Consider the following 13,999-nt stretch of genomic DNA (forward strand, 5'->3'; position numbering starts at 1 on the left):
AATACTATCCACCAATTAATTAATTTTAAATGTCTAAATCTAAATATAGGCACTTTAATAATTAAAAATTCGACAGGAGCACTTAAAATCACTTCATGGAGTATACAAAATATGGTAGAAATAATAATTCCAATAAAAAAAAACACAAATGGCGCATTAAAATCTGCATTATATGAAATCAAATTGTAGCTAAACGGCTAATAAAATAATAGAGACAAGACACTGACATCTATAACATGACGAGCAGTTTTTAATAGTTATTTTCGAGTTATTATTACATACTTGTTTTACAATTATTGTAATACCTTCAAATAAATTTTTATTTAAGTATTGTTAATATAGTCATGTGGCCGGCCGTAGCTCCAGCGTTAGTGTGTCGATCTGCGGAGCGGAAGGTACTGGGTTCGATCCCCAGCCAGTACGGTCGCTTTATTTATTTAAGTAAAAATATTTATTTATCTAAATAGAGCGACCAACGAGCCGCCACCTCAAGGAAGGCAATGGCAAACCACCTTGAGTATATTTGCCTTGTACAGCCTCTCAAATATAGTGCCGTTCGGATTCGGCGATAAACTGTAGGTCCCGTGTACTTGTGAAACACTGATGACACACATCACAAGTACATGCGAGAGGTAGCCGACGCTCTATATAGAGTATGGCACTGTAAGAAGAATATAGTCATATTAATGATTATAGCCCGTATGATTTCTAAAATAAAAAATCAAGCGTGTAAGTAGAAGCGTGTAGTTAATATTTATTAACTTCGTAAGAGTATTATTTCAATACAATTATAGATTTAATAATTAAATAATTATCTTAAGTTTAAATTGTGGTAAACTTGTATGAGTTTCAATCATTTATATTTAAAATCTTAGGGAAGGCGATATAGATTTTAGGCAGGAGAACTCAAGGGAAGGACTGTGTAATTAGTAACTAAGACTTTATAATTTTTTTTACTTGCCATTTTTCTTGTCGTTCATGTTGCACGTTGACTCTTCGTTGTATCACACACAATCTGAATTTCGGATATGATGCAGAACTGATAAATTGGACCAAATATATTAATTGCAAGGTATTCAAAGAAATAGTTTTGTTAACTTCACAGACATTTAAGGCATGCAATCATTTTAAAAATTTTTAACGTGAGATTACTTCATAATTCTTGGATGATAAAGATTTGAATTATTATGGATCTGTTTTGTTTTAGAAGCTAACAAATAATTTCAAAAACTCAACTATCAAAATATAATGGTAGCAAATTTTTAAAATCATGCATAGGTATAATGTTCTATATTAATTGGACATACTGAATGTAAACTAGGTATAGTTGCTGCAATCGATAATATATTTTGTTGCATTTTCATATCACACAATATTTTCATCATAACAAAAAACCGTCAATACCGCTACTCATATTATGGGCACCTCTGTATACTTAAATCTCATAATGATGTTTAAAAATACTTACATAGGTATACATAATATGCGTAGTGGTTGTGAGGATTTTTTATTAGGTATGATGAAAAGGCAGCTGCAAATTAAATTATCGTGGAACTATATTTTAATTTATTTTTATCTACAGTAATTATTACTTATTTTTTTTGTACGGCGAATTAGTACGGAATTTATTGATGGGAAGTAAAGATCTCTCATTTAATTTGAATAACTCAGCTAATTTCATAATAATCTACGTTAGTTATTGGTTCAAAATTTTCTCGTATAAGTCGGACTTCAAATTTAAGTTTGTAGTTTATTCCTAGATTCATGGTCCTAAAGACTTTTATTAAATCATTCTTATTTGCCAAAACTAAGTACGGCATGAGGTGGCAAAGCGGTATAAGGTGGTAGAGGCAACGTTTACTTATATGGCATACGTATCTTCTCATCGGTAAACAAAGTTTTTCCTATTATTTCGACTAAATCAAGTACCTACTAAAATGCTAAATGTTATTCGAAATTTATTTATTCTTACCTATTAACTTACTTTTGTTAGCGTACTTTGCGCTAGAAGCTAACATAATATAATAAATGCTAATACAAATTAAAAACACTTATTGTATGGAAACCATTCGTTTCTAACCGCTTAGCTTACGTAGGCCTAAAATAATGAAATTTATAAAATCGAATATCAATATATTACCTAATAATACGTTAGAATGAAGGTAAATATGTTTAACTATAGATAATAAAGATAATTCTATTATAATTAATATGTTTTTATTTTACGGCTTCCCTGTCAAGATTGGTTAGGTCGAACAGCGATATGTTGCCCTCCTTTTTAAATTTCCCGGTAGTTTTGGCGCCAAAATGACGGTAATTGCGGTACTTTATATATCTAGGAACTTTATTTAAAACATACATTCCGTGCCATCTATGGATCAGTCGCAGAAACTAGTCAAAATTGTTCCAATTTTAATGCAGTTTTCATTTTTAGTAGTGTAGATTCAAATCAATTTTGAATTAGTAAACTTTATTTTTAAAGTAGAATAATCAACATCAATGATTTAATTTTGAAGATTTCTAACACATCACAGCTTTTATACAGCCATCTTTATTGATTTATTTATTACTGCGCCATCTATGACGTGTGTATTTAATCTAAATCGATTGATTTATTAAGAGAGTTATATCAGAGACCTGCTTATACAAATGCGACAACCGATGTAGCTGTTATATTTGATATAACTATATTATGGCGAATGCGCCGGGCATAATTCTTCATTTATATTATTATATTGGTAAAAATTACAAAGTATTATCAAAACAATGATGTAATTTAGATATTTAGATCTAATTCCTCATAAGAGTGTTCTTGGGATTTTGAGCAAATACCCCTAAAAATATTTGCACATATTTATAACTCATTCAAATAATATACAGGGTGGTCCGAACTGTGTTCCGGAAACTTCGGCAGCATATTCTACATATAAAAATAAGTAAAAAAGTTCGTATAAATGTATGTCCTAAAATGCTTAGTTTCGGAGATACAGGGTGTAGAAGTTTCATTTTTATTTCGATTTTTTCCAAATAATTTCTGAAGTAACGTCAATATTTGGATGAAAATTGGTATCTGGAAGTTTTTTGACATGAGAAATTAGATTTTTATGTCAATATGGCTCCTACTAGTAAAGGGTCCCACCTACATATTTTTTAGCTGGTTTGAAAGGTAATAACTTTTCATCCGTACCTGTTTAAAACTACCGAGTAAAAAAATATACATTTACGACGTTTTTACGCGAAAAAGGTCATGATTTCTTGCAGAAAATTTTATGATTAATTTGAAAAAATAAAAATTTCCCAAATTTATTAATTCAGTGAAATAATTCTCTACCCAACGTGTTTATTTTTCGTCATTAATTGACATGTATTGACTATTTCTATTCTAAAAATCTTAAGAACGGTTACTCGTAGCGATTTTTACACAGAGATATTTTTTACGTAAAAAGTCACAGAGATGTATATTTTTTCGGTCGGTAGTTTTATACAGGTACGTACAAAAAGTTATTACGCTTCAAAGCAGTTAAAACACATGTAGAAACGTTGCCCTCTACTAGTAGGAGTCATATTGACATTAAAATCAAATTTCTCATGTCAAACAACTCCCAGACACCAATTCTCATCCAAATATTGACATTACTTCATAAATTATTTAGAAAAAATCGAAATAAAAATGAAACCTCTACACCCTGTATCTCCCAAACTAATAATTTTAGGACATACAATTATACGAACTGTTTTTCCTATTTTTATCTGCAGAATATGCTGCCGAAGTTTCCGGAATACAATTCGAACCACCCTGTATTATGAATATATAAAAAATTCGATATAGTTCAAATGGGTTGCTGATTCCTATAGGGAAATTAAAATAACTTTCGTTGCACATCATAATACGACCACCATCAAACTCCATAAGACGACGCATGGTGTCATTGATGACGTGCAACGAAAGTGGTTCCAATTTCCCTATACTTACATTATGTTATTTTATTTATACAGGGTCTCTACAGATTATTCGGCAATAGTGAGTCGGGCATCTGTAGCTCCTAGAATAAAAAAACTTAGGAAAAACAGACCCAAAGTTTGTACTAGGATGTATTTCAGGGAAATATTTTAAATTTTATAGGGTGGCTGAAAAAAGTGTGAGTGGATCGGATTGATTTTTTTGCATGGAGCACCCTGTATGTTATTGCATTTTTGGGTTTCTTTTAGATCACTTTACATAATCCTAAGATATGAGTAAATATATTGCGATAGTTTTAGGGATATTAGAGTTGGGGTTTGGAACTTTTGGTGTCAAAACAGCAAAATAAAACACTAAATCACCACAATATACCAGAACACTTTACTTTGACACTGGACGCGCGTTTCGCTAACCATGTTAAAATAAATTAAAAATATTTATATTTTCAGCCTTTTTAAAAAAATTATTAAAAATACAAGAACTGTCCTGAAATCAAAACTATATTAGTTATTTACTTTAGATGGTCTGTACTTATTTTGTTATAAATATAGTAACGCTAAATCATACAGGATGTTCAAATTTCTACACAAAACTTTCTAAAATGTAAAATATCTTTTCTTCCTTTTTCTAATAGGAAATATATTATTTTTTCATTAGATGGCGAATTAAAAAATGAACATTTTTTGTATCTAGAGTATTTCAAAAATTTTAACGGTTTCGCAGATATTCGCGGTTTTATATTTCATATGGCATTTTTTTAAAATATTTTTATCAAAGCCACCCACTGATTTTTTTCTGGTATTTTATCGAATTTTAAAATACTTTAAATATAAAAACTGTTTATTATTTAACGCTCCATCTAATAAAAAAAATATACGGGATGTTCCATTTAAAAAGACAAAGAAAAATTATTTTCTTTTTACCATTAATTATGCTAACTTAAAATGTCAATTTAAAATGGATGACGAGAACTGGACGTCTGTGACGGAATTTAGGCCATTAGACATGCAAGCCATATTTATGGCTTCTTGTAAATTCCCTGTGATTTTAAAAATACGAAATATCAGAGTTCTGAGGACATTTTGAATTATATTAAAAGTGATTTTGTAATAAATATTAAAAATAAATATATAAAAGAAACGTTTATGATATATCTGACATGTATGCCAAAGCAATTTTTTATATATATTTAATAAGTCAAGAGTTAGAAGTAATATTTATTTACTAAGATTATGATCACTGTTCTTTGTTTATTCTATTTTATAATAATACTCGGTATTCGTTAATAACGCTTATTTCTGCATTATTTTTGAGTTGATATCGGAGATATTCTTAGTTAAGATTTTATTTTGTATGCTTATTTTTTAACTGCTGTAATGTTATTTTTTTTTTTCAATGTTTCGCAATTCCTAAATAAACTTTTGTAAAAAACAAAGGTTTTTGTGTCAGATGACATATATCAAAATATAACAAAAATTGGGACAAATTGGTGACGACATATTATAGGTATAAAGGTGACGATATTTGGAGCAATTGTAGTTTGTTTAGTTTTTTCTTGAAAATAATCGAAAATATCAGACAGGTTATTAAAGTTTTACTTAAATTTGAAATTAAAATGTCCACTGGTGTCATATTTAATTTTCTTGTAAGCCTTATACTTATAATTCGGATTTTATGGCAAACTGCACTGAGAATTATCTTAATGTGACGATAATTGGCACATTTACCATATGTATACTTTTTTTGTTTAACTGCGACGCTATCGACGAATTACCAATACGCTGGATGTATGTTCTCTTTTTTCTCGACGATATGGCCTCTCCAATATTGAATATGTCGGCCTCAATTTGCACAATTACTTCATTCAGGCAACTAAAAAATGAAAAAAGTAATTCATTCGAAACCCTATGAAGAATTAGGATAAATCTACGTTAAGAACTGGGTCATAAAATACGTTGATTCGCAAAATTGCTCTTCGACTATTTTCAATTTTAATAGACTATTAATTTTAATGATTCTATTTCCCTTTTTAAATCTGCTGTGCACTTTGTGAAATACTTTTTTTATTAAACCTCTTATTTTAAATATTTTAACAGTTCGAAATCCTGTTAGCGATTAAGTGGTTCGATTGGAGTTTTATAATAACTTTTTATTTCACTTTTATTGGAAATAATTTATGAATATTTACCTTAACAAACGACTAGTATAATAGAAAGAACAGTTTAGAAGAGGTGGAGGCTCCAAATTAAAATATCTTATTTTATTTTTTTAATTAAAAACTAAAAACAGCGTGTGTTAAAATGTATTGACTTAAGCATTGTATTCCTTTGTAAAACTCAACTTAAAGCTTAGATTAAGAATGCAACATGTTACATATTTGCAACTCTACTCTATGGTTCAGAGGCTTGGACACTTAAAAAGGCCGAAATGGAGAAGTTTGAGGCATTCAAAAGATGGTGTTATAGGCGTATGCTGAGGATTGCATGGACTGACAAGGTTACAAATGTAGAACTGCGACGCTGAATTCAGAAGGACGAAGAGGTGATTAACACCCTTAAAAAGAGAAAACTTGAGTACTTTGGACACATAATGAGAGGACCTAAATATGCCCTGTTGCAGAACTTAATAGAAGGAAAGATAAAGGGCAGAAGAAGCCAAAGAAGAAGAAGAAAAGCATGGCTCAAGAATTTGAGAGAATGGTTTGGAATTACTTCAAACCAGTTATTCAGAGCAGACGTTAACAAAGTTAGAATTGCCATGATGATTTCCAACCTCCATTAGGAGATGGAACCCGAAGAAGAAGAAGCATTGTAAGCTAATGTCATTTTTGTGGTCCGTAAATTCAGAAGACCCAATAGGACGGTGGTAATTTCGATATCTCACACACTGGCGTAACTCGTATTTTTACTAGATTTATCATGGGAGAAGAACTAAGTATAAAATTACCCACAATTCATCTTGTAATTTTTGTAAGATACGTCTATTCCAAAAAATATCAATCTATCATTGCCTTGATACTGAAAGAGATACAGTTACCCTTCGTGATATAAAAGTTGTGCTTGTAGGGAAGTAAGTCAACACAAGCGTAAGTGTACATCCATAGTGCACCGGCTTCCCGCTTGGCCGGCTTATATCGCGGCAGGTCTTATCCTTTTGTGAACGTGCGGCATTGAATCAGGTAGTGGCCATTAACTACAGCGGGAATGTCACTTGATATCACGGAGCTAACCCATCAGGGTCTTTTATTAGATAGTGATAAAAACTGATACAAAAAGGTACTACTCGTCTTCATAAAATTAATCGGCCTCATTTTGAATTTGATAAATATCATACGTTATATCCACAACTCAAAGCTCACCATAAAAAAAATACGAATATTTCCGCATGGAGAAAGAAACATTGAGGTATAAGTTATACCTCAATGTTTCTTTCTCCATGCGGAAATATTCATAAGTATTTCCAACAAAATTGAAAACCCTTTAAAAAAATGCTGCAATTTTCAAATAGATCTACACAGGATGGTTATGTATAAAATCGATTAATGTTTAATAATCTTGTATGTACCTAAATAGTTATCTAGTCTTCTTTTTTAGTATATCTAAAATTCAAGTAAATCATCTTACTCATGAATTGCGCATGTATATTATATAAATTAAAATGTGCCTAAAACACAGGCGAATTCAATAGAGTCTACTCTCTTATTTAAAATATGTAAAATTGCATCGTTTTTCCACTCCATTTATATCTCCAAGAATAGCAACTCTTTCCATTTTTTATAAGTAAAAAAAATGATAACATGGTTAACGAAAAGCGAGTCCACTGCAAAGGTGCAAAATCTATCTATCGTATAGCTAGACATCACAACAAAACACATAAGACCATAACCACTGCACAAGTAAAGAGCAGGAAATAAACAAATATGTGTATATTACAGTTGAGGGTTGGAACCTTTGGTGTTACACAGCAAAATAAAACACTAAATCACCACAATACACCAAAACACTTTTACTTTTACACTGGACGCGCGTTTAGCTAACCTTTAGTTTATATGCTGCTGATGATGCTAACATGGTTAGCGAAACGCGCGTCCAGTGTAAAAGTAAAAGTGTTTTGGTGTATTGTGGTAATTTAGTGTTTTATTTTGCTTTTTGTTAAATATGTGTGTAAACAATAATAATATTCTGACAGTCTAAAATGTACAAACAAATATACATATAACAAGTATCACAAACAAACATCTAAATAATTACGGATGTATTCGACTGCACTGTCTGTAGCCTCCAGGAAATCATCAAATGAACCGGAATAGGATTTTAATGTGCATGCTTCTACTATGTGCCAGATAGTTTGTCTGCCGGTGTTGCAGTCGCATTCTGGGGAAGCTGACTTCCGCATTTAAACATGCATGTCAAAGCCTGGTGGGTTCTAAGTTATAGCCGGCATATTCCCGGCGTGGTCTGGTAACTCTGATTCACATTTCGTACTCCATTACTCCGTTAATTTAAAACCGTCTCGATGTAAGGTGCCTGCGGTTGTTAAGGTTGGACGTCTTGAACGAAGCCTGTTCCTGTCCAGGTCATGGACATCCATGTATCAGCAGTTGAGGCATGTTTGTAATTTCAGAATATTTTCTAAAAAATTCTGCCTGTTTATATGTGGTGGAGGAATATGACTTAGAATAGCAAGCCATTGGGTGGGAGTTGATTTTATTGTTCCTGATATAATACGCATTGTGTTGTTCAATTGGACGTCCACCTTTCCTGTGTGAGAACTATTGAGCCACACCGGGGCGCAGTACTCAGCAGTAGAGTAAACCAAACCCAGCGCAGAGGAGCGCAGGGTACTCGCGGACGACCCCCACGTAGTGCCACATAATTTATGGAGAATATTATTTCGAGTGTTAAGCTTAGCTGCAGTTTGTGTGAGGTTCTTCTTATAAGACAAGGTCCTATCTAGTGTAACGCCTAAATATTTAGGAGTGTTGTTGTGGGAGAGCCAGTTACCTTCAAACCTTATTTTAAGTTCTTGGTTTGCTAATTTATTATTTAAGATGGAAACAACTAACTTCCGTCTTCATCGCGCTCGGTTGCAACCTCCACTTGCGGAAGTAGTTTCCCAGGGAAGACAGATCTTCCACAAGGACAGCCTCTGTCTCCTCGAGGTGTTTATGTCTTGGTAGCTATCGCCCAATCATCCGCATACCCAATTTTTTTAGCTGAAGTAGCAGGCATATATAAATAAGTAAGCGATATATAAATTAAACAGCAATGGAGCTAAGACAGAACCTTGTGGCAATCCGTTATTAATCTTTTTGCTTTCTTTCTCTCCCTGTTTTATCTGAAAGAGTCTATTTCGAAGCATATCATCGATTAGGTTGACGGTTTTTCGACAGGGCATTTCTTTAGCTAGCTTACAGATCAGTCCCTGTCTCCAAACTGTATCGTACGCCAAGTCAATAAAAGCAACTAATGTTTATTCTTGGCGTTGGAATCCTGCTTCGATAGAAGTTGTTATGGACAGAACCTGATCTACGCAGCTACGTCCAGGACGAAAGCCAGCTTCTTCAATCAGTAGACTCTCCATAATTTTTGGGCTTACTATGTTGTAGATTAGTCTCTCCAGCAGCTAGTAGATTGTGCTCAGCAGTCCGATTGGGCGATAACTTTGCGGCTTGTCGGGATGGCAATGATTTTAGCGCTTTTTAGTGGCTGTGGAATAGTGCCCGTTTTAATTATGTCGGTGAAAAAGTGAATCAACCAGGAATTCCGAATGGATGCCGTCAAATCTCGGAGCTTTGCCAGCCTTAATATGTTCTAATGCAGATAATATTTCTTCGAAGGTGAAAGGTTGGGAGTATGCTGTCTCCTCAGCACAGGATGATTTAAGCTGTTTTAATTGTCGCTTGATTTAGATTTAGACAAACCTTTCATAATTTCTCCCTAGAGGGGGGATCCAATCTAAACATTTGTCGAGATTATTGGAGAATATTTTCCAGTTTGCTTTATTGAAGTTCCATTTCGGGCGGGGAAAAGATTTTAATTAGGGGATACTCAATCCAATTTCTATTAACACAGGGCGATGCTGGCTGTGTGGGAAATTATCCAGGACAGTTCGTGTAGTTGGAAGCGGATGTTCTGTCTGAAGAAGCGAAACACAAATCTGGGTTATAGGTAATCCTGTCTCCATGCTGCAGACTTAAAAGTACCGGGATCCTTGGCGTTAAATACGAGATATAGGTTGTTATAGCGATATAGCTCGTCTGACCAGTCCATGAGGCTTTCGCCATTCAAATCATTTTCCCTGTATTTCCATTTGGTGTGGTGGCTGTCGAAATCTCCTATATATACAGCTGAGTGAAGAAAAGGCTGAATAACATGCTGTGGCCATGATGCAGCGGGAGGTTTGTAAATATTACACACTGTGATCTCGCCAACCTGAATGGTAATTTCAAGGATGTTGTTACTTGTGGATGCACGCTTCAGAGTTGCGTTTTCAATTGTGTTCCGAATGTAAGTGGCAGTACCTTAAGATTTATTATAATTGGCACCTATAAGCTCATACCCTTAAAATATATATAATAAATTATTACTCATAATCCTTGCTCTTGACCGGAGTTGATCCTAAGTTTCCGTATAAGTTTCCTGGATTGCCAGTACGTCGACATCGTAGTCAATCAAAATCTTGTGAAGGATATCGCATTTTGATCGACTAATCCCTTCCACATTTAACTGGCAGACTGGGATGCTAGGTCCAAGTTTTCTAGTCTTATAGTCCTCACAAAGACTAGGCATTTTTCCATGTGTTTGTACCATAATGATGTAATTGACCGAGAGATCCAGATAGGATTGTTGGGTCGCCAGTTGTGCTAGTTCATTTAGTTGTGTTGTCTTCATTTAGTTCTGTCTAAACACTGTCCAGGGTGTACCACGAGGAGGTAAACTAGCATTACATCCCAAGTGTGCAAAAGTAAAAGTGTTTTAATGTATTGTGGTGAATTAGTGTTTTTATTTTACTGTTGTAACACCAAAGATTCCAACCCCCAGCTGTAACCTAACCAAAGTATTCAGAACTAAACTTTGTAATTTTGTCATAGCTCCAGACTAAACCACTAGCCGAAGTTTTTGTGTATACATTTCTATTTTTTTTTTTGGTAGACGATTGTATTTTTCTCAGATCGCTTTGCAAGTTTTTCTTTTAAAGCATATACCCATAAAATCCCTGCAATGATTATCACGCAAACACATCCTACAAATTATTGCGTCTTTATTTTACTTTTCAAATATTCAGTTTTTTCGAATTCTAGCCAATATGTATCAATTTGCCCTAGTATCCTTTAAAAACCTCTCTATGTTTGCATCTCTAAATAAAATTTCATTGCATTCTAGATCCTGGGGAATGATGTATCAAAAACGCTTTTAAATGAGCAATATTTTTCCTGTCTGCTCTATGCTTTCGAAATAAATAAATCCGATTCAAACATGATGCGCAGCAAATGATGTAAAAAAATAAACGTAAAGTGCATGCGCATTTAGAAATACGAAGAGCGTTTAAAAGAAATATTGTATAAAGTCCAAACAAGCAGCTTAAATTGTATCGTTTCAGGTAAAGCGCAATTTATAAAAATGTAAAAATGTGTTTTTACTAAAAGCTGATTAGGAAGCAAAATATGGAATTACGTGCTTTACTTTTTTTTAGTTGCTTTCTGAAGCTTACTTGTATATAAGTCGCAGGATATATCTAGTTTGATTGGACAAAGATTTCAAAAGTTCAAGGTCTACGGTATATTTCATTTCATATTCGCTATGATATCAAAAAAAACTAATTGTACAGGATGTCCCATTTTCGTGTGTTTTACTTGGTTTCTCCTGTATGAGTAGAGATACAAAGATGCGGTATTCAGATCACGGTGTGACATTTTTAATGAAATTAAAGATGCTACACAGATTTGTCCTTGCACACTGTTTAGTTCCTGAAATACAGGGAGAGTTTTAAAATGTGGCATTTTTCTACCATCTTCATATTATGTTTGTTATCTTATAACTTATCGAAAAGTTGGAAACTGTTTTTTTTTATTCCCCATCTATTGAAAAAATAATATAGATGGTAGTAGGAAAAACATTGTAAAACATTATAAAACAACAACTTTGCAATAATAAATCTTATTTTTACGTGAGAAATCTCCCCACGAGAGATAGAACACGTTTTGTGACACACCCTGCATATGTTTTCATAACTTTTAGAATTATGTAAAATGATCTTTATCGTAAGTTTAGTACTAAGATTAGGTTATTAGGAGCAGATATTTGGTTTCTTAAATCATGCAAAGCCAATTCAGTTTATCCTAGTTTTATTAAAGTTGATATTCCGAAAAGTAACGTTAGTGATAAGGTAGAGAAAATTGCAAAACAAAAATGGCTTGATTTAGAAATCAAATTTCTGTATAGTAAACGAAGTATGCTTGAAATTGAAGCCTATGGACTTTGCAAAAAACTAACTTATAAGCTAACTAATGTAGAGTATGAATGTTGGTGCCTCTTTCAGAGAAATATGTTTGTGGTTATCAATTCAAAATTTGTTAAGAAAATGTCCATTTTGAATAAAAAGTTTAAAAAATTAAAAAGCTCTAAAAACAAACATGTTTTCCAAAGAGACATAAACATAGTAGAGAATCTTTCTTCGCAGACTTTTGATAAACAAGAGCTCAGTTTATTAAACAAAGGTTTAAAGTTTGCATTGCCCAACTCTGGTAGCGCTTTGGAGGAAATCGTCGTTGGTGTTGAAACTGCTATTCAGTACTTGCCCGACGCTTCTAAAGTATTTACAAGAGAGGCTTGTAGAAGTCAATTATCAAAAAATATCGTTTCAAGTAAATCATTAAAATCTAACAAGGAGCACAATATTGTCAAGAGTTTGCGTAACAAAGATTGTTTCTACCTAAAAGCTGATAAGGGAAATAAGGTTGTTATATTGGATAAAAAAGACTATTACGATAAGGTTAACAACTTAATCGATAATGGCCCCTACATAAATTTGAAAAAAGAATCCTTTGTCTAAGATGGTAGCAGACGTTAAAAAAACTCTAAAAGAATGTAACACCCTTATTGATCTTTCTTTAAAGAGGAAATTGCAAGTATCCAATCCCTCATTACCAAAATTGTATGCTTTGCCAAAAATTCATAAACCGGAAGTCTATGCGCCCAATTGTTTCGGCTGTAGGTTCTCCGAGTTTGGCAAAATGGTTATCAAGGGAGTTCGAAAATTTACCTGATCATGAACCTTCTTTCTCAGTTAAAAATAATATTGAATTCATTAACAAAATTAAAGATATAACATGGCATGCAGGTGAAATTTTGGTCTCTTTTCAAAATCCACTTTTGAGACACACTCGGTATATAAACGTGTTGGCTCAGGCACCTTCAGAAGTTAGTAATGTAAGGCTAACCCTTCTTTGATTGTTTATTTATTTAATAATATTACTTTTTTTATAACATAAGTAAAAATTAAAAACACATAAAAATCATATACAGGGTGTTTCAAAACAAATGCGAAAAACTTTAGGGGGTGATTCCTTGTTCAAAATAAAGGGTAGTTTGCTTTATAAACGTTGGGTCAAAAGTCAACCATTAGGGAGATATCGCGGTACAAAGATGGCGGAAAAATAATGTTTTTATTTTTTATCTTGAAAACGAAAAGAGATAGACTAATGAAATTTTATGGAAGCATTACTGTTATGAAAACACACTTTCAGGTATTTTTTTATTTTTTTAAAATGAGTGGAAGGGGTTGAAATAAACTACCCCTATCATTCTTGTTAACGAAATTTAAAGAAAAATCTTATCAAACACATGCAAAAAAATTAATTTCGATAGTTTAGTTTATTTAGAAACTTTTTTACCTCTTGTGTTTTTTTGATAAAACTCACCGATTGGAAATTAAAAAATAAAATGTAAAGTATTACATGTCAGGACAAAAAACATTTTTAGATTAAGAATCTAGTGATAATAACGATAATAATAATCATCTAGATAATAACGTATT

Source organism: Sitophilus oryzae, unplaced genomic scaffold (genome assembly GCF_002938485.1).
Source record: "Sitophilus oryzae breed Bouriz unplaced genomic scaffold, Soryzae_2.0 scaffold_1559_pilon_pilon, whole genome shotgun sequence".
NCBI classification, from domain to species: Eukaryota; Metazoa; Arthropoda; class Insecta; order Coleoptera; family Curculionidae; genus Sitophilus; species Sitophilus oryzae.